The sequence below is a fragment of the Bufo gargarizans genome, chromosome 3, assembly GCF_014858855.1.
Source record: "Bufo gargarizans isolate SCDJY-AF-19 chromosome 3, ASM1485885v1, whole genome shotgun sequence".
NCBI lineage: Eukaryota > Metazoa > Chordata > Amphibia > Anura > Bufonidae > Bufo > Bufo gargarizans.
The window spans coordinates 375816316-375838319 of record NC_058082.1 but is presented as its reverse complement, the minus strand read 5'-3'; positions in this window follow the sequence as shown (position 1 = coordinate 375838319).

Sequence of the window (22004 nt, the reverse complement as noted above, 5' to 3'; positions counted from 1 at the left end):
CCAGTATTAGGGTTGAGCGAACCCGAACTTTAGGATTTTTGAACCCCGGACCCGAACATTTCAGTAAAAGTTCGGGTTCGGTGTTCAGCGCTTTCTTGGCAGGAGGATATTACAGAGTGGCAAGGTGACCAAATGTGGAGATGGCAGTAGCAGCAGCAGCATCGTGAGAACACAGAGAGGCAAGGTGACATAGTGTGGAGATGTCAATAGCAGCATCAGCATCAGCATCAGGATACCACAGAGGGGCAAGGTGGCGAAGTGTGGAGATGGCAGCAGCAGCATTAGGACACCACAGAGTGGCAAGGTGACATTGTGTGGAGATGGCAATTGCAGCAGCAGCAGCATCAGAAGCATGCCACAAAGTGGCAAGGGGACCAAGCGTTGAGGTGGCAGTTGCAGCAGCAGCATCAGGATACCACAAAGTGGCAAGGTGACATAGGGTGGAGATGGCAGTAGCAGTATCAGGATACTACAGAGTGCCAAGGTAATATAGTGTGGAGATTGCAGTAGAAGCAGAAGCAGCATCAGGAGGATACCACAGAGTGGCAAGATGACAGTGTGGAGACAGCAGTTAGCAGTTAAAAGTTTGGGTTCGGAGTTCGGCGCTTTCTTGGCGTTTTTTGAAAGGCTGCAGAGCAGCGAATCAACAAGCGGTTAACTGTCTGACCTTAGAAGCCATCACACCTATGCCTACTATTGGCATGGCTGTGATTGGCCAGAGCAGCATGTGACCCAGGCTCTATAAAAGCTGGAATCACGTAGTGCTGCACGTCACTCTGCTGTTACAAGTGTAGGGGAAGGATGCTGCTGGACTTGTGCTTTCTGGGAGAGAATAGGAGAGAATCTAAGTCAGCGATATACAGAGAAATAGTTGTGTGGGCGCAGGGCACAATCGTTTTACCCTGCCCTGAGGCCATTGACCAAAAAAATAATAACTTTTATAATTCTGTAAGTTAGGTGGGCAGCGGCCATTTAATGCAAGCTCAGTGCACCAACACTGCATCTGAGCTTTTGGGACATTGCAAATCAACATTTTTTTGGCAATCTACAACATCTGGATTAGTTGATGTGCAATTAAAGGAAGAAATACACCCATCATTTTCTGGGGTTTTGAAAACACTATTTTCTGGCCTTGCAGCATCAGCACGTGTGAAATTACAGGCTTATATACTGCTGTCAAATTCAGTTGTTAAACAAACAACATTCGGGGACAAAAACATTTGTTGGCAGCCATTAATGCAGATGTCATTGTGAGATACACCGTTAATACATTTGGGTTAGATTCAGAGATTTGAAATACCGCCATTTGGTGCACCAATATTGAATTCAGGCCAACACTGGTTCAGGTCGTGTGAGATACACCCTCTACATACAGGGATTTGATTCAGGCATTTGAAATACAGCCATTTTGGCCAAATAAATATTTAATTCAGGCCTACACTGGTTCAGACCGTGTAGATACACCGTCTACATACAGGGGTTTGATTCAGGCATTTGAAATACAGCCATTTTGTGCAAAGAAATCTTTAATTCAGGCATACATTGGTTCAGGCCCTGTGAGATACATCCTCTACATACAGGGGTTTGATTCAGGCATTTGAAATACAGCCATTTGAAATACAGCTATTTTGGGCAAATAAATATTTAATTCAGGCCTATACTGCTTCAGGCCCTAAGAGATACACCCTCTATATATAGGGGTTTGATTCAGGTATTTGAAATACAGCCATTTTGGGCAAATAAATCTTTAATTTAGGCCTAAACTGGTTCAGGCCGTGTGAGATACACCCTCTACATACAAGGGTTTGATTCAGGCATTTGAAATACTGCCATTTAAAACACAGCCATTTTGGGCAAATAAATCTTTAATTCAGGCCTACACTGGTTCAGGCCGTGTGAGATACACCATCTAAATACAGGGGTTTGATTCAGGCATTTAAAATACAGCCATTTGAAATACAGCCATTTTGGGCAAATAAATCTTTAATTCAGGCCTACATTGGTTCAGGCCCTGTGAGCTACATCCTCTACATAGAGGGGTTTGATTCAGGCATTTGAAATACAGCCATTTTGTGCAAAGATATATTTAATTCAGGCCTACACTGGTTCAGACCGTGTGAGATACACCCACTAAATACAAGGGTTTGATTCAGGCATTTGAAATAAAGCCATTTGAAATACAGCCATTTTGGGCAAAGAAATCTTTTATTCAGGTCTACACTGGTTTAGGCCGTGTGAGATACACCCTCTAAATACAAGGGTTTGATTCAGGCATTTGAAATACAGCCATTTGAAATACAGTCATTTTGGGCAAAGAAATCTTTAATTTTGGCCTACACTGGTTCAGGACTTGTGAGATACACCCTCTACATACAGGGGTTTGATACAGGCATTTGAAATACAGCCATTTTGGGCAAAGAAATCTTTAATTCAGGCCTACACTCATTCAAGCCTTGTGAGATACACCCTCTACATACAGGGGTTAGATTCAGGCATTTGAAATACCGTCATTTGGTGCACCAATATTGAATTCAGGCCTACACTGGTTCAGGCCGTGTGAGCTACATCCTCTACATAGAGGGGTTTGATTTAGGCATTTGAAATACAGCCATTTTGTGCAAAGAAATCTTTAATTCAGGCCTACACTGGTTCAGACCGTGTGAGATACACCCTCTAAATAAAGGGGTTTGATTCAGGCATTTGAAATACAGCCATTTGAAATACAGTCATTTTGGGCAAAGAAATCTTTAATTTTGGCCTACACTGGTTCAGACCTTGTGAGATACACCCTCTAAATACAAGGGTTTGATTCAGGCATTTGAAATACAGCCATTTGAAATACAGTCATTTTGGGCAAAGAAATCTTTAATTTTGGCCTACACTGGTTCAGGACTTGTGAGATACACCCTCTACATACAGGGGTTTGATACAGGCATTTGAAATACAGCCATTTTGGGCAAAGAAATCTTTAATTCAGGCCTACACTCATTCAAGCCTTGTGAGATACACCCTCTACATACAGGGGTTAGATTCAGGCATTTGAAATACCGTCATTTGGTGCACCAATATTGAATTCAGGCCTACACTGGTTCAGGCCGTGTGAGCTACATCCTCTACATAGAGGGGTTTGATTTAGGCATTTGAAATACAGCCATTTTGGGCAAATAAATCTTTAATTCAGGCCTACATTGGTTCAGGCCCTGTGAGCTACATCCTCTACATAGAGGGGTTTGATTCAGGCATTTGAAATACAGCCATTTTGTGCAAAGATATATTTAATTCAGGCCTACACTGGTTCAGACCGTGTGAGATACACCCACTAAATACAAGGGTTTGATTCAGGCATTTGAAATAAAGCCATTTGAAATACAGCCATTTTGGGCAAAGAAATCTTTTATTCAGGTCTACACTGGTTTAGGCCGTGTGAGATACACCCTCTAAATACAAGGGTTTGATTCAGGCATTTGAAATACAGCCATTTGAAATACAGTCATTTTGGGCAAAGAAATCTTTAATTTTGGCCTACACTGGTTCAGGACTTGTGAGATACACCCTCTACATACAGGGGTTTGATACAGGCATTTGAAATACAGCCATTTTGGGCAAAGAAATCTTTAATTCAGGCCTACACTCATTCAAGCCTTGTGAGATACACCCTCTACATACAGGGGTTAGATTCAGGCATTTGAAATACCGTCATTTGGTGCACCAATATTGAATTCAGGCCTACACTGGTTCAGGCCGTGTGAGCTACATCCTCTACATAGAGGGGTTTGATTTAGGCATTTGAAATACAGCCATTTTGTGCAAAGAAATCTTTAATTCAGGCCTACACTGGTTCAGACCGTGTGAGATACACCCTCTAAATAAAGGGGTTTGATTCAGGCATTTGAAATACAGCCATTTGAAATACAGTCATTTTGGGCAAAGAAATCTTTAATTTTGGCCTACACTGGTTCAGACCTTGTGAGATACACCCTCTACATACAGGGGTTTGATACAGACATTTGAAATACAGCCATTTTGGGCAAAAAAATCTTGAATTCAGGCCTACACTCATTCAAGCCTTGTGAGATACACCCTCAACATACAGGGATTTGATTCAGGCATTTGAAGTACCGCCATTTGTTACACAAATATAGAATTCAGGCCTACTCTGGTTCAGGCCGTGTGAAATACACCCTCTACATATAGGGGTTTGATTCAGGCATTTGAAATGCCGCCATTTGTTGCACCAATATTGAATTGCGGCCTACACTGGTTCAGGCCGTGTGAGATACACCCTCTACATACAGGGATTTGATTCAGGCATTTGAAGTACCGCCATTTGTTACACAAATATAGGATTCAGGCCTACTCTGGTTCAGGCCGTGTGAGATACACCCTCTACATATAGGGGTTTGATTCAGGCATTTGAAATGCCGCCATTTGTTGCACCAATATTGAATTTAGGCCAACACTGGTTCAGGCCGTGTGAGATACACCCTCTACATACAGGGATTTGATTCAGGCATTTGAAATACAGCCATTTGAAGTACAGCCATTTTCTGCAAATAAATCTTTAATTTAGGCCTATACTGGTTCAGGCCCTGCGAGATACACCCTCTACATACAGGGGTTTGATTCAGGCATTTGAAATGCAGCCATTTTGGGCAAAGACATCTTTAATTTAGGCCTACACTGGTTCAGGCCCTGTGAGATACACCCTCTACATACAGGGATTTGATTCAGGCATTTGAAATACAGCCATTTGAAGTACAGCCATTTTCTGCAAATAAATCTTTAATTTAGGCCTATACTGGTTCAGGCCCTGCGAGATACACCCTCTACATACAGGGGTTTGATACAGGCATTTGAAATACAGCCATTTTGGGCAAAGAAATCTTTAATTCAGGCCTACACTCATTCAAGCCTTGTGAGATACACCCTCTACATACAGGGGTTAGATTCAGGCATTTGAAATACCGTCATTTGGTACACCAATATTGAATTCAGACCTACACTGGTTCAGGCCGTGTGAGATACACCCTCTACATACAGGGGTTTGATTCAGGCATTTGAAATACCGCCATTTGTTACACAAATATAGAATTCAGGCTTACTCTGGTTCAGGCCGTGTGAGATACACCCTCTACATATAGGGGTTTGATTCAGGCATTTGAAATGCCGCCATTTGTTGCATTAACATTTAATTCAGGCCTACACTTGTTCAGGCTGTGTGAGATACACCCTCTACATACTGGGGCTTGATTTAGGCATTTGAAATACAGCCATTTAAAATACAGCAATTTTGGGCAAAGAAATCTTTAATTCAGGTCTACACTGATTCAAGCCATGTGAGATACACCCTCTACATACAGGGGTTTGATTCAGGCATTTGAAATACCACCATTTGGTGCACCAATATTGAATTCAGGCCTACACTGGTTCAGGCCGTGTGAGATACACCCTCTATATACAGGAGTTTGATTCAGGCATTTGAAATACCGCCATTTGGTGTACCAATATTGAATTCAGGCCTATGCTGGTTTAGGCCGTGTGAAATACACCCTCTACATACAGGGGTTTGATTCAGGCATTTAAAATACAGCCATTTAAAATACAGCCATTTTGGGCAAAGAAATCTTTAATTCAGGCCTACACTGATTCAAGCCGTGTGAGATACACCCTCTACATACAGGGGTTTGATTCAGGCATTTAAAATACAGCCATTTAAAATGCAGCCATTTTCTGCAAAAATATCTTTAATTTAGGCCTACACTGGTTCAGGCCCTGTGATATACACCCTCTACATACAGGGATTTGATTCAGGCATTTGAAATACAGCCATTTGAAGTACAGCCATTTTCTGCAAATAAATCTTTAATTTAGGCCTATACTGGTTCAGGCCCTGCGAGATACATCCTCTACATACAGGGGTTTGATTCAGGCATTTGAAGTGCAGCCATTTTGGGCAAAGACATCTTTAATTTAGGCCTACACTGGTTCAGGCCTCGTGAAATACACCCTCTACATACAGGGGTTTGATACAGGCATTTGAAATACAGCCATTTTGGGCAAAGAAATCTTTAATTCAGGCCTACACTCATTCAAGCCGTGTGAGATACACCCTCTACATACAGGGGTTAGATTCAGGCATTTGAAATGCCGTAATTTGGTACACTAATATTGAATTCAGGCCTACACTGGTTCAGGCCGTGTGAGATACACCCTCTACATACAGGGGTTTGATTCAGGCATTTTAAATACCGACATTTGTTACACAAATATAGAATTCAGGCTTACTCTGGTTCAGGCCGTGTGAGATACTCCCTCTACATATAGGGGTTTGATTCAGGCATTTGAAATGCCGCCATTTGCTGCCCCAATATTGAATTCAGGCCTACACTGGTTCAGGCCGTGTGAGATACACCCTCTACATACAGGGGTTTGATTCAGGCATTTTAAATACCGACATTTGTTACACAAATATAGAATTCAGGCTTACTCTGGTTCAGGCCGTGTGAGATACACCCTCTACATACAGGGGTTTGATTTAGGCATTTGAAATACAGCCATTTAAAATACAGCAATTTTGGGCAAAGAAATCTTTAATTCAGGTCTACTCTGATTCAAGCCGTGTGAGATACACCCTCTACATACAGGGGTTTTATTCAGGCATTTGAAATACCACCATTTGGTGCACCAATATTGAATTCAGGCCTACACTGGTTCAGGTCGTGTGAGATACACCCTCTATATACAGGAGTTTGATTCAGGCATTTGAAATACCGCCATTTGGTGTACCAATATTGAATTCAGGCCTACACTGGTTTAGGCCGTGTGAGATACACCCTCTACATACAGGGGTTTGATTCAGGCATTTAAAATACAGCCATTTAAAATACAGCCATTTTCTGCAAAGAAATCTTTAATTTAGGCCTACACTGATTCAGGCCCTGTGAGATACACCCTCTACATACAGGGATTTGATTCAGGCATTTGAAATACAGCCATTTGAAGTACAGCCATTTTCTGCAAATAAATCTTTAATTTAGGCCTATACTGGTTCAGGCCCTGCGAGATACACCCTCTACATACAGGGGTTTGATTCAGGCATTTGAAATGCAGCCATTTTGGGCAAATACATCTTTAATTTAGGCCTACACTGGTTCAGGCCTCGTGAAATACACCCTCTACATACAGGGGTTTGATACAGGCATTTGAAATACAGCCATTTTGGGCAAAGAAATCTTTAATTCAGGCCTACACTCATTCAAGCCTTGTGAGATACACCCTCTACATACAGGGGTTAGATTCAGGCATTTGAAATACCGTCATTTGGTACACCAATATTGAATTCAGACCTACACTGGTTCAGGCCGTGTGAGATACACCCTCTACATACAGGGGTTTGATTCAGGCATTTGAAATACCACCATTTGGTGTACCAATATTTAATTCAGACCTACACTGGTTCAGGCCGTGTGAGATACACCCTCTACATACAGGGGTTAGATTCAGGCATTTGAAATACCGTCATTTGGTACGCCAATATTGAATTCAGACCTACACTGGTTCAGGCCGTGTGAGATACACCCTCTACATACAGGGGTTTGATTCAGGCATTTGAAATACCGCCATTTGTTACACAAATATAGAATTCAGGCTTACTCTGGTTCAGGCCGTGTGAGATACACCCTCTACATATAGAGGTTTGATTCAGGCATTTGAAATGCCGCCATTTGTTGCATCAATATTGAATTCAGGCCTACACTGGTACAGGCTGTGTTAGATACACCCTCTACATACAGTGGTTTGATTTAGGCATTTGAAATACAGCCATTTAAAATGCAGCAATTTTGGGCAAATAAATCTTTAATTCAGGTCTACACTGATTCAAGCCGTGTGAGATACACCTTCTACATACAGGGGTTTTATTCAGGCATTTGAAATACCACCATTTGGTGCACCAATATTTAATTCAGGCCTACACTGGTTCAGGCCGTGTGAGGTACACCCTCTACATACAGGAGTTTGATTCAGGCATTTGAAATACCGCCATTTGTTACACAAATATAGAATTCAGGCTTACTCTGGTTCAGGCCGTGTGAGATACACCCTCTACATATAGGGGTTTGATTCAGGCATTTGAAATGCCGCCATTTGTTGCACCAATATTGAATTCAGGCCTACACTGGTTCAGGCTGTGTGAGATACACCCTCTACATACAGGGGTTTGATTTAGGCATTTGAAATACAGCCATTTAAAATACAGCAATTTTGGGCAAAGAAATCTTTAATTCAGGTCTACACTGATTCAAGCCGTGTGAGATACACCCTCTACATACAGGGGTTTTATTCTGGCATTTGAAATACCACCATTTGGTGCACCAATATTGAATTCAGGCCTACACTGGTTCAGGCCATGTGAGATACACCCTCTACATACAGGAGTTTGATTCAGGCATTTGAAATACCGCCATTTGATGCACCAATATTGAATTCAGGCCTACACTGGTTTAGGCCGTGTGAGATACACCCTTTACATACTGGGGTTTGATTCAGGCATTTAAAATACAGCCATTTAAAATACAGCCATTTTGGGCAAAGAAATCTTTAATTCAGGCCTACACTGATTCAAGCCGTGTGAGATACACCGTCTACATGCAGGGGTTTGATTCAAGCATTTGAAATACTGCCATTTGGTGCACCAATATTAAATTCAGGCCTACACTGGTTCAGGCCATGTGATATACACCGTCTAAATACAGGGATTTGATTCAGGCATTTGAAATACCGCCATTTGGTACACCAATATTGAATTCAGGCCTACTCTGGTTCAGGCCGTGTGAGATACACACTCTACATACAGGGGTTTGATTCAGGTATTTGAAATCCAGTCTTTTTAAATGCAGCCATTTTGGGCAAAGAAATCTTCAATTTGGCCTACACTGGTTCAGCCCCTGTGAGATAAATCCTCTACATACAGGGGTTTGATGCAGGTATTTGAAATACAGCCATTTGGTGCACCAATATTGAATTCAGGCCTACACCGGTTCAGGCCATGTGAGATACACCCTCTACATACAGGGATTTGATTCAGGCATTTGAAATACAGCCATTTAAAGTACAGCCATTTTCTGCAAAGAAATCTTTAATTTAGGCCTACACTGGTTCAGGCGGTGTGTGAGATAGACCCTCTACATAGAGGTTTTGGAATCAGGCATTTGAAATGCAGCCATTTTGTGTAAAGAAATCTTTAATTCAGGCCTACACTGGTTAAGGCCGTGTGAGATACACCCTCTGCATACAGGGGTTTGATTCAGGCATTGAAATACAGCCATTTTGGTCAAAGAAATCCCTAATTCAGGCCTACACTGGTTCAGACCGTGTAAAATACACCCTCTACATACAGGGGTTTGATTCAGGCATTTGAAATACAGCCATTTTGGGCAAAAAAACTTTAATTTAGGCCTAGTCTTGTTCAAGCCGTGTGACATACACACTTTACATACTGTCATTCTATTCTACTATTAATTAAACACCCATTTAGGGCATGATCCTAAATTCGAAAAATATGAGTAGAGCGTCAAATAAGGGACTTGCCCCAGGTGGTGGTGCTGCTGGTGGAGCTCCTGTTGCAGGGAGAGGACGTGGTTGATCTGTTCCAGCTACATGCACAAGTGAAACCCCTTCCTCAGGTGTGAGTAGGCGACAAAACCTGCAGCGGTATTTGGTCGGGCCTAATGCTGCTTTACGAATGGTGAGACCTGAACAAGTACAGGCGATAGTAGATTTGGTTGCTAACAGTGGATCCAGTTCCTTCACATTGTCTCCCACCCAGTCTCCTGCTAAAAAAACACAGTTGGTACCTGCAGCCGATGTCCATCAGTCTTTTACCTCACCCCCTTGGCAAATCAGCCAAGCAGTCTGAGCCCCAAGTCATGCAGCAGTCTCTTCTGCTTTTTGATGACTCTGTTAGCAGGGTTTCCCAGGGCCATGCACCTAGCCATGCCCCAGAAGTGGAAGAGAATGAGTGCACCGATGCCCAACCACTTATCTTTCAAAATGAGTACATGGGAGGACCATCGCAGCATGTCACGGATGATGATGAAACACAGCTGCCAATTGCTAGGGCTTTCGAAAGTGTGCAGACCAGCAAGGAAGGCAGGGGTGAAGACTGCAAACTAAGCTACAAAAAACAGTGTCAGGCAGCTGCTGCCAAGGCCAATAAGATAATTGGTTGCATCAGAAGGGGCATAGATGCCCGTGATAAGAACATAGTCCTACCACTTTACAAATCGCTAGTCAGACCACACATGGAGTACTGTGTACAGTTCTGGGCTCCTGTAAACAAGGCAGACATAGCAGAGCTGGAGAAGGTCCAGAGGAGGGCAACTAAAGTAATAACTGGAATGGGGCAACTACAGTACCCTGAAAGATTATTAAAATTAGGGCTATTCACTTTAGAAAAAAGATGACTGAGGGGAGATCTAATTAATATGTATAAATATATCAGGAGTCAGTACAGAGATCTATCCCATCAGCTATTTATCCCCAGGACTGTGACTGTGACGAGGGGACATCCTCTGCGTCTGGAGGAAAGAACGTTTGTACACAAACATAGAAAAGGATTCTTTAAGGTAAGAGAAGTGAGACTATGAAACTATCTGCCTGAGGAGGTGGTGATGGTGAGTAAAATAAAGGAATTCAAGAGGGGCCTGGATGTATTTCTAGAGTGTAATAATATTACAGGCTATAGCTACTAGAGAGGAGTCGTTGATCCAGGGAGTTATTCTGATTGCCTGATTGGCATCGGGAAGGAATTTTTTTATTCCCCTAAAGTGGGGAAAATTGGCTTCTACCTCACAGGATTTTTTTTTTGCCTTCCTCTGGATCAACTTGCAGGATAACAGGACGGACTATGTTACTATGTTACTGGGTGGAAGATGATGTGGAGGACTATGAGGTCCTCGACTTCACATGGAATTAAGGTCATGCGAGTGACCTATGTAGTTCGGAGGAAGAGGCGGTGGTCGCACAGAGCCACCAGCACATCAGAAGTGGGAGCAGGGTGCAAAAGCGGAGCGGCCGTCCTCTAGACAGTATCCCTGCCCACCACAGCAAGGGACTGAGCACACCAAAGCCAGCTCCAAGAAGTTCCCTGGCGTGGCAGTCCTTCAGACAATGTGCTGACGACAAGACATGAGTTTGCACGCTGTCCAATCAGAGCCTGAAGTAAGGCATAAATGTTCTCATCCTGAGCACAACCTGCATGACCAGGCATTTAAGTGCAAAGCATGAGCTGCAGTGGAGTAGACACCACAAAAACCAAGAAAGGTCTCTGGCTCCTCCTGCTTCCTCTTCTGCTGCAGTCTCGGCCTCTTCATTCAACTCTGGAGTGACAATGCCACCTGCCACCCCGCAAACAGAGGATCTGCCAGCAACACCAACACCTGGGTCACCAAGCATCTCCACAATGTCCCACGGAAGCGTTCAGCTCTCCATCTCCCAATCGCTGGAGAGGAAGAGGAAGTACCCCCCTACCCACCCTCGATCCCTAGCCCTAAATGCCAGCATTTCTAAATTACAGGTCTTTGAAATGCTGTCATTCCGTCTGGTGGAGACAGATAGTTTTAAAGGACTTATGGCGGTGGCTGTCCCACAGTAGATCGTGCCCAGCCACCACTACTTTTCAAGGCGAGCCATCCCTTCCCTGCACAACCAAGTAGGGGACAAAATCAGGTGTGCACTGCACAACGCCATCTGTAGCAAGGTGCACCTTACTACGGATACGTGGACCAGTAAGCACGGTCAGGGACGTTATATCTCCATAACAGCACACTGGGTAAATGCAGTGGCAGCTGGGCCTGAGGCGGATAACAGTTTGGCGCATGTCCTTCCACCACCAAGGATTGCAGAGCGCTTCAGTTTGCCTCCTGTTGCTTCCTCCTCCAACTACGCTTCCTCATCCTCTACCGGCTCCTCATCCCGTCAGCGTAACACCTTCACCACCAACTTCAGCACAGCCAGTGGAAAACAGCAGGTAGTTTTACAACTTATCTGTTTGGGGGACAAACCCCACACCGCGCAGGAGCTGTGGATGGGCCTTGAACAACAGATCGATAAGTGGTTGGTGCCAGCGAGCCTCAAGCCTGGCCTGGTGTGCAATAATGGGCGAAATCTCGTAGCAGCTCTGGGACTAGCCGGTTTGACGCACATCCCTTACCTGGCGTATGTGCTGAATTTGGTGGTGCAGAGATTCATTAAAACTTACCCCAATATGTCAGAGCTGCTGCATAAAGTGCGGGCCGTCTTTGCGCGCTTTTGGCGTTCTCACCCTGCTGCTGCTCGCCTGTCAGCGCTGCAGCGTAACTTCGGCCTTCCCGCTCACCGCCTCATATGCGACGTGCCCACAAGGTGGAACTCCACCTTGCACATGCTGGCCAGACTGTGCGAGCAGCAGCAGGTGATAGTGGAGTTTCAGCTGCAGCACGCACGGGTAAGTTGCTCGGCGGAACAGCACCACTTTACCACCAATGACTGGGCCTCCGTGCTATGCATAGGTGACAGGAAATAAAATTGAATGTATTATTCAGTAATTAATGCGCACCACATCCTTTCATTCAATGCTTAAACTTTTATGCTTTCATAATTTCTCCCATATTTCAACTCCATAATTTGAAATTTTGAACATCGAAAGTTGATAGAGCAAATATCAAATTGGATCGTGAACACCACTGGGACGTGCGACGTGGTGGGGCAGTAAGTGTGACACGCCTACATGAACTGACTGACAGGGGTCAGCCCCTGCAACTTCTGGGTCTCCAAATTGGGCACATGGCCTGAGCTTGCCCTTTACCCCTTGGAGGTGCTGGCCTGCCCTGCAGCCAGTGTATTGTCTGAACGTGTGTTTAGCATGACTGGAAGGGTTTATCATAGGTTATATTTCCCAATGTTTTGGGGTGTACCCTAATTAAAAAAAAATACAAATACATTTAAAACCAAAAAGAAGTACAGGTCCTTCTAAAAAAATTAGCATATTGTGATAAAGTTCATTATTTTCTGTAATGTACTGATAAACATTAGACTTTCATATATTTTAGATTCATTACACACCAACTGAAGTAGTTCAAGCCTTTTATTGTTTTAATATTGATGATTTTGGCATACAGCTCATGAAAACCCAAAATTCCTATCTAAAAAAATTAGCATATCATGAAAAGGTTCTCTCAACGAGCTAGTAACCTAATCATCTGAATCAACTAATTAACTCTAAACACCTGCAAAAGATTCCTGAGGCTTTTAAAAACTCCCAGCCTGGTTCATTACTCAAAACCGCAATCATGGGTAAGACTGCCGACCTGACTGCTGTCCAGAAGGCCATCATTGACACCCTCAAGCAAGAGGGTAAGACACAGAAAGAAATTTCTGAACGAATAGGCTGTTCCCAGAGTGCTGTATCAAGGCACCTCAGTGGGAAGTCTGTGGGAAGGAAAAAGTGTGGCAGAAAACGCTGCACAACGAGAAGAGGTGACCGGACCCTGAGGAAGATTGTGGAGAAGGACCGATTCCAGACCTTGGGGGACCTGCGGAAGCAGTGGACTGAGTCTGGAGTAGAAACATCCAGAGCCACCGTGTACAGGCGTGTGCAGGAAATGGGCTACAGGTGCCGCATTCCCCAGGTCAAGCCACTTTTTAACCAGAAACAGCGGCAGAAGTGCCTGACCTGGGCTACAGAGAAGCAGCACTGGACTGTTGCATGTCATTCGGAAATCAAGGTGCCAGAGTCTGGAGGAAGACTGGGGAGAGGGAAATGCCAAAATGCCTGAAGTCCAGTGTCAAGTACCTACAGTCAGTGATGGCCTGGGGTGCCATGTCAGCTGCTGGTGTTGGTCCACTGTGTTTTATCAAGGGCAGGGTCAATGCAGCTAGCTATCAGGAGATTTTGGAGCACTTCATGCTTCCATCTGCTGAAAAGCTTTATGGAGATGAAGATGTCATTTTTCAGCATGACCTGGCACCTGCTCACAGTGCCAAAACCACTGGTAAATGGTTTACTGACCATGGTATTACTGTGCTCAATTGGCCTGCCAACTCTCCTGACCTGAACCCCATAGAGAATTTGTGGGATATTGGGAAGAGAAAGTTGAGAGACGCAAGACCCAACACTCTGGATGAGCTTAAGGCCGCTATCGAAGCATCCTGGGCCTCCATAACACCTCAGCAGTGCCACAGGCTGATTGCCTCCATGCCACGCTGCATTGAAGCAGTCATTTCTGCAAAAGGATTCCCGACCAAGTATTGAGTGCATAACTGAACATAATTATTTGAAGGTTGACTTTTTTTGTATTAAAAACACTATTCTTTTATTGGTCGGATGAAATATGCTAATTTTTTTAGATAGGAATTTGGGGTTTTCATGAGCTGTATGCCAAAATCATCAATATTAAAACAATAAAAGGCTTGAACTGCTTCAGTTGGTGTGTAATGAATCTAAAATATATGAAAGTCTAATGTTTATCAGTACATTACAGAAAATAATGAACTTTATCACAATATGCTATTTTTTTTTAGAAGGACCTGTATAGGCTACCTCCTCATCCTCCACCACCACTTCCACCTACAATGCCACATCCACCGCCTCCTCAACCTCCTACTCCATATGGACTTGGTCCTCCTAGAGCAAGATTTATTTTTTATTTTTTTACGTATTTAATGATATTAGAAGTCATTTCCCTATCCACATTTGTTTGCAGAGCACTTGCCAGGCTCTTAACCACATTTTGACAACATTTGCAGCCCTCTAGCCCTTTCTATAACATTTTTACAGCCATTTTAGTGCTCAAAAGTTCGGGTCCCCACTGACTTCAATGGGGTTCGGGTTTGGGGTCAAGTTCGGGTCAAGTTCTGGTCCTGAACTTGAACTTTTTTCTGAAGTTCGGCCCAACCCGTCGAACCCGAACAGGTGTCCGCTCAACTCTAATTATAAATCAAACTTTCACTTTTTAATACTTGGTTGCAAATCCTTTGCAGTCAATTACAGCCTGAAGTCTGGAATGCATAGACATCACCAGACGCTGGTTTTCATCCCTGGTGATGCTCTGCTAGGCCTCTACTGCAACTGTCTTCAGTTCCTGCTTGTTCTTGGGGCATTTTTCCTTCAGATTTGTCTTCAGCAAGTTAAATGCATGCTCAATCAGATTCAGGTCAGGTGATTGACTTGGCCATTGCATAACATTTCACTTCTTTCTCTTAAAAAACTCTTTGGTTGCTTTTGCAGTATGCTTTGGGTTATTGTCCATCTGCACTGCAAATCGCCGTCCAATGAGTTCTGAAGCATTTGGCTGAATAAGAGCAGATAATATTGCCCAAAACACTTCAGAATTCTTCCTGCTGCTTTTGTCAGCAGTCGCATCATCAATAAATGCAAGAGAACTAGTTCTATTGGCAGCAATACTTGCCCATGCCATGACTCTACCACCGCCATGCTTCACTGATGAGGTGGTATGCTTAGGATCATGAGCAGTTCCTTTCCTTCTCCATGCTTCTCTTCTTCCCATCACTCTGGTACAAGTTGATCTTGGTGTCATCTGTCTATAGAATGTTGTTCCAGAACTGTGAAGGCTTTTTGAGATGTTGTTTGGCAAACTCTAATCTGGCCTTCCTGTTTTTGAGGCTCACCAATGGTTTACATCTTGTGGTGAACCCTCTGTATTCACTCTGGTGAAGTCTTCTCTTGATTGTTGACTTTGACACACATACACCTACCTCCTGGAGAGTGTTCTTGATCTGGCCAACTGTTGTGAAGGGTGTTTTCTTCACCAGGGAAAGAATTCTTCTGTCATCCACCACAGTTGTTTTCCGTGGTCTTCTGGGTCTTTTGGTGTTGCTGAGCTCACCGGTGCATTCCTTTCTTTAAGAATGTTCCGAACAGTTGTTTTGGCTACGTCTAATGTTTTTGCTATCTCTCTGATTGGTTTGTTTAGTTTTTTCAGCCTAATGATGGCTTGCTTCACTGATAGTGACAGCTCTTTGGATCTCATCTTAAGAGTTAACAGCAACAGATTCCAAATGCAAATAGCAAACTTGAAATGAACTCTGGACTAGGGATGAGCGAACCCGAACTGTATAGTTCGGGTTCGTACCGAATTTTGGGGTGTCCGTGACACGGACCCGAACCCGGACATTTTCGTAAAAGTCCGGGTTCGGTGTTCGTCGCTTTCTTGGCGCTTTTTGAAAGGCTGCAAAGCAGCCAATCAACAAGCATCCTACTACTTGCCCCAAGAGGCCGTCACAGCCATGCCTACTATTGGCATGGCTGTGATTGGCCAGTGCAGCATGTGACCCAACCTCTATTTAAGCTGGAGTCACGTAGCGCCGCACGTCACTCTGCTCTGATCAGTGTAGGGAGAGGTTGCAGCTGCGACTGTTCGGGCGAGATTAGGCAGTGATTAACTCCTCAAAAACTTAAGTTAGTGATCGATCTACAGCTGTGGATCATTGAACTGCTGCTATTCAATTGCTCACTGTTTTTAGGCTGCCCAGAGCGTTTTTCAGTCACTTTTTTTCTGGGGTGATCGGCGGGCATTTTGTGTCTTGTGGTGCGCCAGTACAAGCTGCCACCAAGTCCATTTAACCATCAATAGTGTGGTTATTTTTTTGCTATATCCTACATCAGGGGCAAGCTGCAACCAAATCCATTTAACCATCAAAAGTGTGGTTATTATTTTGCTATATCCTACATCAGGGGCAAGCTGCCACCAAGTCCATTTAACCATCAATAGTGTGGTTATTATTTTGCTATACCCTACATCGGGGGCAAGCTGCCACCAAGTCCATTTAACCATCAATAGTGTGGCTATTTTTTTGCTATATACTACATCAGTGCTTGCTATTTTATTGAGGGGTGAAATACAATTGCCAAAATAGCAGTACCCTAAATCTGGTGTTTCAGCTGTGGCCAGCCAATTTTAATACTGTCTGCTGTCTGGCAAAGGATATATTTTTGTTCTGGGTTGAAATACAATTCCCAATTTAGCAATTCCCGAAATTAGTGGTTTCTGCTGTATCAGGCCTACTTTAAATCTATCCATAAAAGGGTATATTAGATTCAAGGTGCTGATAGGGTCATCCACAATAACTTCACACGCTACCGTGCATTTCCAAGTCTAATTCTGTCCGTAAACGTATACCTGTCACCAAGCCTAAATAATAGGCCTCAAATTTATATTCAGCTAAATCTGTGGTTATTGCTGTAGCTGGTCAAGTTATTTTGTGTCCGTCAAAGCACAGTTTTTGTTCTGGGTTGAAATACAATTCCCAACTTAGCAATTCTCTAAATTAGTGGTTTCTGCTGTATCAGGCCTACTTTAAATCTATCCATAAAAGGGTATATTAGATTCAAGGTGCTGATAGGGTCATCCACAATAACTTCACACGCTACCGTGCATTTCCAAGTCTAATTCTGTCCGTAAACGTATACCTGTCACCCAGCCCCTAAATAATAGGCCTCAAATTTATATTCAGCTAAATCTGTGGTTATTGCTGTAGCTGGTCAAGTTATTTTGTGTCCGTCAAAGCACAGTTTTTGTTCTGGGTTGAAATGCAATTCCCAACTTAGCAATTCTCTAAATTAGTGGTTTCTGCTGTATCAGGCCTACTTTAAATCTATCCATAAAAGGGTATATTAGATTCAAGGTGCTGATAGAGTCATTCTCAATAACTTCACACACAAGCTACCATGCATTTCCAAGTCTAATTCTGTCCGTAAATGTATACCTGTCACCCAGCGCCTAAATAATAGGCCTCAAATTTATATTCAGCTAAATCTGTGGTTATTGCTGTAGCTGGTCAAGTTATTTTGTGTCCATCAAGGCACAGTTTTTGTTCTGGGCTGAAATACAATTCCCAACTTAGCAATTCCCTAAATTAGTGGTTTCTGCTGTATCAGGCCTACTTTAAATCTATCCATAAAAGGGTATATTAGATTCAAGGTGCTGATAGCGTCATCCACAATAACTTCACACGCTACCGTGCATTTCCAAGTCTAATTCTGTCCGTAAACGTATACCTGTCACCCAGCGCCTAAATACTAGGCCTACAATTTATATTCACTGTCCGTAAACGTATACCTGTCACCCAGCGCCTAAATACTCGGCCTACAATTTATATTCAGCTAAATCTGTTGTTACTGCTGTGCCTGTATTAGTGTAATACGGTACCTAAATAGATAGCCAGATAGTGTTAGGTGTCTGTAAAATAAGTTGGGACACTATACAAATCGTGAATAAAAACTGAATGCAATGATGTGGAGATGCCAACGTCTAATATTTTATTCAGAATAGAACATAAATCACTGAACAAAAGTTTAAACTGAGAAAATGTACCATTTTAATGGAAAAATATGTTGAATCAGAATTTCATGGTGTCAACAAATCCCCAAAAAGTTGGGACAAGGCAATTTTCACCACTGTGTGGCATCTCCCCTTCTTCTTACAACACTCAACAGACGTCTGGGGACCGAGGAGACCAGTTTCTCAAGTTTAGAAATAGGAATGCTCTCCCATTCTTGTCTAATACAGGCCTCTAACTGTTCAATCGTCTTGGGCCTTCTTTACTGCACCTTCCTCTTTATGATGCGCCAAATGTTCTCTATAGGTGAAAGATCTGGACTGCAGACTGCAGCCATTTCAGTACCCGGGTCCTTCTCCTACGCAGCCATGATGTTGTGATTGATGCAGAATGTGGTCTGGCATTATATTGTTGAAAAATGCAGGGTCTTCCCTGAAAGAGATGACGTCTGGATGGGAGCATATGTTGTTCTAGAACCTGAATATATTTTTCTGCATTGATGGTGCCTTTCCAGACATGCAAGCTGCCCATGCCACACGCACTCATGCAACCCCATACCATCAGAGATGCAGGCTTCTGAACTGAGCGTTGATAACAACTTGGGTTGTCCTTGTCCTCTTTGGTCCGGATGACATGGCGTCCCAGATTTCCAAAAAGAACTTTGAATCGTGACTCGTCTGACCACAGAACAGTCTTCCATTTTGCCACACTCCATTTTAAATGATCCCTGAGTGAAAACGCCTGAGCTTGTGGATCTTGCTTAGAAATGGCTTCTTCTTTGCTCTGTAGAGTTTCAGCTGGCAACGGCGGATGGCACTGTGGATTGTGTTCACTGACAATGGTTTCTGGAAGCATTCCTGAGCCCATTCTGTGATTTCCTTTACAGTAGCATTCCTGTTTGTGGTGCAGTGTCGTTTAAGGGCCCGGAGAGCACAGGCATCCAGTATGGTTTTACGGCCTTGACCCTTACGCACAGAGATTGTTCCAGATTCTCTGAATCTTCGGATGATGTTATGCACAGTTGATGATGATAGATGCAAAGTCTTTGCAATTTTTCGCTGGGTAACACCTTTCTGATATTGCTCCACTATCTTTCTGCGCAACATTGTGGGAATTGGTGATCCTCTACCCATCTTGGCTTCTGAGAGACACTGCCACTCGGAGAAGTCCTTTTTTACCCAATCATGTTGCCAATTGACCTAATTAGTGTTAATTGGTCTTCCAGCTCTTCGTTATGCTCAAATTTACTTTTTCCAGCCTCTTATTGCTACTTGTCCCAACTTTTTTGGGATTTGTTGACACCGTGAAATTTTGAATCAATGTATTTTTCCTTTAAAAAGATACATTTACTCGGATTAAATGTTTGATCTGTCATCTACGTTCTATTACAAATAAAATATTGACATTTGCCATCTCCACATCATTGCATTCAGTTTTTATTCACGATTTGTATAGTGTCCCAACTTTTTTGGAATCCGGTTGGTAAGTAAGGGACGCGGACATGGTTGTGGTGGTGTTAGTGGACCTGGTAAGGCCTGAGCAGGTACAGGCAATAGTCAATTGGGTGGCCGACAGTGGATCCAGCACGTTCACATTATCTCCCACCCAGTCTTCTGCAGTAAGCGCACAGATAGCGCCTGAAAACCAAGCCCATCAGTTTGTCACATCACCCCCATGCATACCAGGGAAACTGTCTGAGCCTTAAGTAATGCAGCAGTCTCTTATGCTGTTTGAAGACTCTGCTGGCAGGGTTTCCCAAGGGCATCCACCTAGCCCTTCCCCAGCGGTGGAAGACATAGAATGCACTGACGCACAACCACTTATGTTTCCTGATGATGAGGACATGGGAATACCATCTCAGCACGTCTCTGATGATGATGAAACACAGGTGCCAACTGCTGCGTCTTTCTGCAGTGTGCAGACTGAACAGGAGGTCAGGGATCAAGACTGGGTGGAAGACGATGCAGGGGACGATGAGGTCCTAGACCCCACATGGAATGAAGGTTGTGCCACTGACTTTCACAGTTCGGAGGAAGAGGCAGTGGTGAGACCGAGCAGTGGGCAAAAGCTCAACACCCGCCGCAAAGAGACTCCGCCTGCTACTGACCACTGCCATCTGGGACCGAGCACCCCAAAGGCAGCTTCAAGGAGTTCCCTGGCATGGCACTTCTTCAAACAATGTGCTGACGACAAGACCCGAGTGGTTTGCACGCTGTGCCATCAGAGCCTGAAGCGAGGCATTAACGTTCTGAACCTTAGCACAACCTGCATGACCAGGCACCTGCATACAAAGCATGAACTGCAGTGGAGTAAACACCTTAAAAACAAGGAAGTCACTCAGGCTCCCCCTGCTACCTCTTCTGCTGCTGCCGCCTCGGCCTCTTCTGCTGCTGCTGCCTCGCCTCTGGAGGAACGTTGGCACCTGCCGCCCAGAAAACAGGGGATGTACCACCAACACCACCACCTCCGTCACCAAGCATCTCAACCATGTCACACGGCAGCGTTCAGCTCTCCATCTCACAAACATTTGAGAGAAAGCGTAAATTCCCACCTAGCCACCCTCGATCCCTGGCCCTGAATGCCAGTATTTCTAAACTACTGGCCTATGAAATGCTGTCATTTAGGATGGTGGACACAGACAGCTTCAAACAGCTCATGTCGCTTGCTGTCCCACAGTATGTTGTTTCCAGTCGGCACTACTTCTTCAAGAGAGCCGTGCCTTCCCTGCACAACCAAGTATCCGATAAAATCAAGTGTGCACTGCACAACGCCATCTGTGGCAAGGTCCACCTAACCACAGATACGTGGACCAGTAAGCACGGACTGGGACGCTATATCTCCCTAACTGCACACTGGGTAAATGTAGTGGCGGCTGGGCCCCAGGCGGAGAGCTGTTTGGCGCACGTCCTTCCGCCGCCAAGTATCGCAGGGCAACATTCTTTGCCTCCTGTTGCCTCCTCCTCCTACTTGGCTTCCTCCTCCTCTTCTTCCACCTGCTCATCCAGTCAGCCATACACCTTCACCACCAACTTCAGCACAGCCCGGGGTAAATGTCAGCAGGCCATTCTGAAATTTATATGTTTGGGGGACAGGCCCCACACCGCACAGGAGTTGTGGCAGGGTATAGAACAACAGACCGACGAGTGGTTGCTGCCGGTGAGCCTCAAGCCCGGCCTGGTGGTGTGCGATAATGGGCAAAATCACGTTGCAGCTCTGGGACTAGCCGGTTTGACGGTGGTGCAGAAGTTCATTCACAACTACCCCGACATGTCAGAGCTGCTGCATAAAGTGCGGGCCGTCTGTTCGCGCTTCCGGCGTTCACATCCTGCTGCTGCTCGCCTGTCTGCACTACAGCGTAACTTCGGCCTTCCCGCTCACCGCCTCATATGCGACGTGCCCACCAGGTGGAACTCCACCTTGCACATATTGGACAGACTGTGCAAGCAGCAGCAGGCCATAGTGGAGTTTCGACAAATGTATATAAAGTGAATGGGCACTCTGATAGATGGAGTCATATACAGAATTAATACCAGATTTATCCAATTTAATAATACAAGTATAAAATCCTAGCATAGATTACCATAAAAAATATATAAAATACATATATAAAATACACAACTTAAAATATTGGCACTGTATGGTACTGTAATATACTGAATAATATTGAC